This window comes from Vicia villosa, linkage group LG4 (assembly GCF_029867415.1).
Source record: "Vicia villosa cultivar HV-30 ecotype Madison, WI linkage group LG4, Vvil1.0, whole genome shotgun sequence".
NCBI classification, from domain to species: Eukaryota; Viridiplantae; Streptophyta; class Magnoliopsida; order Fabales; family Fabaceae; genus Vicia; species Vicia villosa.
In genome coordinates, this window is record NC_081183.1 from 27,562,693 (window position 1) to 27,567,229 (window position 4,537).

General features: G+C 36.2%; 1 non-coding gene across 1 annotated transcript; it reads left to right on the forward strand.

The window, feature by feature from the left end:
* The first annotated feature begins 3,965 nt into the window (after window positions 1–3,965).
* On the forward strand, window positions 3,966–4,072 carry LOC131600821 (small nucleolar RNA R71). Its single transcript, XR_009283428.1, has one exon. It is a non-coding gene; the product is annotated as a small nucleolar RNA R71 (small nucleolar RNA).
* Window positions 4,073–4,537: the final 465 nt, after the last annotated feature.

The following is a 4,537-nucleotide window of genomic DNA, read 5'->3' on the forward strand; positions in this document are numbered from 1 at the left end:
TGGCTGCAGGAGTGATGATTAATGTAATACGGTGAACTGACTTTTTATCGATCGAAATGTCGCGGTAAGCAAGAGTCGCCACCGACTTTTATTTTATCTAAATATCGGAAAGGCTAAAAGAACAGAAAAATACCTTTTAAAAAGATTTTGAGTTCGGGGGGTAAATTATGCAAAGGGAAGGTTTAAAAAGCACCCTTTGCATCCATGGTTTTCCATGGGCTCTTAATTTGCTTTGCTATTTTTGTTTCAGAAATGTAGAAGAAGTGAATACGGACTTTAGCTCGTAAATGAGCGTAGCCATATTGAAGAATTATGAGAAAGAATATTGAAAATGTTTTAGAGCAAGGCAAAGCAATTAAGGGCAATTTACCTTATAATTTTGAGAATCTGTTCTTTTAGCCCTTCAGGGTGAAAGGGTCTATCCTTGCCATAAGAGGGCAGGAAGCCTTTCATTTGGAGGTTAAAGGGTCGTCGTAGTGTCGTTCGCCATAAGACTGACCCATGCCATAGAGAGGCAGGTAGTCTGAGGGAAGGACCAGAATAGCCTTTTTCGTAGGCAGCCAGAGGATACCTTAGCCTTTTTCGTAGGCAACTTCCGAGGGTCGAGATCATGCATATCGAAGGCAGCATCATTAGGGACCATGATCTTAATCGAGGCAACTGGCTAAGGTATCCTCGTATTCGAGGGACTGGCTATTCTGCAAAATATACACAAGGCAACAGGCAACAGGCAACAAGGCGACAGGCAACAAGGCAACAGAGGGGTTACCCCAAAAGTGTGCGTGGATGCAACAATCACGTGATTAATTCGATTAAATTATCTTGTAATTAATGAGGCTAATTCAGTTCAAGGTTACACTCCCTAAATTACTAACCACGCAGTTTAATATAAAGCAATAGCAATATGGGGAAGGGGACAATGAAACCAGCGGATCCCTAATAGGGTTTGGCATAAGTAATAATAAAAATAAATAAGGGTTTTAGGGTTACCGACTATTTGAGCTTTGGCAGTCGACAAATCCTGAAAATTGGAAAAGGAAGAATAAACAGAAAGGGGTGAGTGCATTATCGGTTCGAAGGCAAACACAGTTAACCCTAAAAAAAACAAAAAGATAAAGAATTTAAATAAATAAATAAAAAGCACTTAGCTTTGCATTTGATATGATAGGATTGACGGTCGGAGGTTGCCTCGGAGGTAAACCCTTAAAAAGGAAGGCAAAGGCAGAAACAAAAAAGTGAACGTATGCACAGTTCAAGAAAGGTTAAGGGCAAATCCTAAAATTAAAAGGAAACAAAATAGACTTTTAATTAAAGAGGGTACTTAGCTTTGTGAAGGGTCGAGCGCGTAGTCGGAGAGCGTTGAAAGGTAACCCTGAAAAGGCAAGGCAAAGAAATAAAACATTCAGTGTAGGGCATGATCTTCGTAAACCCTGATTAGGGTACGAATTTCAATAAAAAATGCAAACGATTTAAATTAAATATATATGGATTATTGAAAATACTAAAATAAATAATCTAATTAAAATGATTTAAATAAATAAATATAGTTAATATAAAATAAATAATATAAATATAATATAAGAAATAAAATAAATAAATAAATAAATAAAATTATTATATAAAAGAGATTTTTAGGGTAAGAGGACATATATTATTGTTGTATAATAAAAAAAAATTTAAAGATATATAAACATATATAAAATAATTATAATAGAGTTATGCAATTAATAATAGAAAAAAATTGGAAAATACTCATCTTGATCGTGTGTGGCAAGCGTGGGAAGTGTATGATGCGCCTTCAGGACTGGCAGCGTTGGATCCATTAGTGAATCAGACGGACGACTACGATGATGAGGGAGCACCATGCTGCTGTGCGTCTTAAAGCATGGGATCTCCCTGTTTCAAATTAAAACGCGCGCCATATAATGGCCAATAGGACGCCTCCACGTGATCATCTTCTTCATCTAACTTCTGCAACTAGCGTTTTTACACCGCTTATTCCATACGCGCTATAAAAGCTTCGCTTTTAACACCTGTGGAAAATAGCGAACAGGACCAAAACGACAAGAAATTTTTTCACACATACATGGAACGAACCGTTTAAGCCTTGCGAATCCAGTCATGGACCTGATTAAACCTGATTTTGCTTGTATACAAAAACCCCAAATTGGAGCTTTATGCCCTAATATGGCATCATGCTCGTAACAACATAATAACGTGCCAAATCATCCAGAAACGATGAACAAACCATTCTAAACATGAATATGCAATTAGATTTAAGAATGGATGCATGAACACATAGGATCGAGTCAATTTAAGAAACGGCCAAGAATGACTTACAGTGCTTGATTCTTGATGATTTGTGACTCGAAAACGGTTGGGAACCTTTCAGTGATGATCAAGGAGTGAATTGAGATCGCTTGTAACACCTGAATCGGCTTGAATCTCAGTATTGAAGTTTGAGTTTTTTGAAGGATTTTGAACTCGGGTTTGGTGTGCTATGGCTGCAAATTCGTAACCCTTGCCCTCTGATCTTGTTATGTATATATAGGAGAGTAGAATAGGTTAACTGAACTGAAAAGAATCTCCATGAATCTTTGATTTGCATATTAGAAAAATTTGATTGGAAATAAGTTATGAAACTTTCTAAAATTGGCCAATATTGATTCAATCTTTTTCAATTCTCTTTTGCACGAAATTGGATTGATTTTGGAATATATTTGCTGATTAAAATAGATCCAAATCACATCTTTTATAAAATATTTGGTTTTATTTGATTTTAATCATTTTTAAAAATTCATAATAAATCAAATAAATCATGTAATTTCGTGGGAAAGAGATCTTGGGCCTTTGGATGCTTGGGGATCAAAATTGAACCAAAATAACTTGGGCCTATTTGCAAAAATTTCCAAGTTCCTTCACATTTTTCTTTCCAAAATAGTCCAACTTTGACAAGGTCTATCTCTCTCAATTTTTGGGATATGGAGGTGTTCTAGGACTTTTTAGAAACTTTAGAGAGTCCTCTAACCAGTGTCTTTGGTCTCATGTCAAAATTATTTTCCATGCTCCTTGTGTGTCCTTTTGAAAAAAGTGACTTTTTGTTGACTTTTGAAAAGGACCTATAATGTTTTGATCCATATCTCTCAAATGAAGCATTTTTAGACTTGGCATGTGAGAGACAAATTTGTAGAGAATTCAATTTACTTCAAAATGAGCTTTGGATGGAAAAATTTTGATGTTCCATGTGAGAGTTATGGCTGGTCAAAGTTCAGTTGACTTTCTCCTATACAAACCCTAATTTAGAAACTTTTTGATTTGTTGATTCTTGATCTTTCCTTGATGAACCATGATCAATTTTTGATCAAATGGTGAATGATACTTCAATGGGAGGATCTTGACAAAAAATCAGGAGTTTTGACTTTTCTTTGACCACAGTTGACTTTTAGGTTAACCTAGTCGACTGTTGAGTTTCTGAACATTTGAGTGACCAATCCTTTGAGTTGAGACTTGATACTTGCCATAGAGATAATGTGAGACATATTGAGCCATATAGGAGGTCTTGGAGCCATTGATTCATTGATTTTCCTTTGAGCAAACCAAACCCTAGTTTCTGAGCCTTGTTTAGGAGAGTGTGTCTTGGAGCTTTGTATCTTGATTTGAATTTGAATAGGAGAGAATGTATGGGCAAATTTTGGGGTATGACAGTTAAGTTCTCAATATTTTGGGTTAAAGCGTCTACTTTAGCATTAACGCGGTCTATACCACTTCCTCCTTTGGTTTGGGTTTTCTCTACAGCGGTTCGTTCTCCTCCCCATTGATAATGGTTTTGTGCCATGTTTTTTATGAGGTTATATGCTTCGTCATGAGGTTTGTCCATTAGAGCTCCGCCAGCAGCGACATCTATAGTCATTTTAATGTTATAAAGTAGACCACCATAGAAAGTATGGATGATCAGCCATGGTTCGAGTCCATGATGAGGACATAGTCTTAGCATGTCCTTATATCGTTCCCAAGCTTCGAAGAGTGATTCATTATCTTTTTGGGTAAATCCGTTGATTTGACCTCTTAGCATAGCAGTTTTGCTAGGCGGTAAATATCTCACTAAGAATACTCTTGTCATACCCCAAAATTTGCCTATCATATTTTAGTCCATCTGACTTTCAAATGCTCAAAGATCTCTTATTGCTCAAAGCTACCTATCTCCTAAACGAGTGCCTCTGAACTAGGGTTTTGCTTTTCTCAAAGAGAAATCAACTTTTGATGCCTCAAGTGGACTTCATGGCCTCTCATATGCCTTAAATAATCCTCATGCCAAGTTTCAAGCTCTGATTCATAAGATTGCTCAATCAACAGTTCAAAATGATCAACAGTCGACCAATTTGACCTAAAAGTCAACTATGGTCAAACTACGGTCAAAACTCCTGATTTTTGGTCAACATCCTTATTTTAAAGTAACATTCATCATTTGATAAAGGGTTGATCATGATTCATCAAGAAAATCTCAGAAATCATCAAAACTCATTGTTTCTAAATTAAG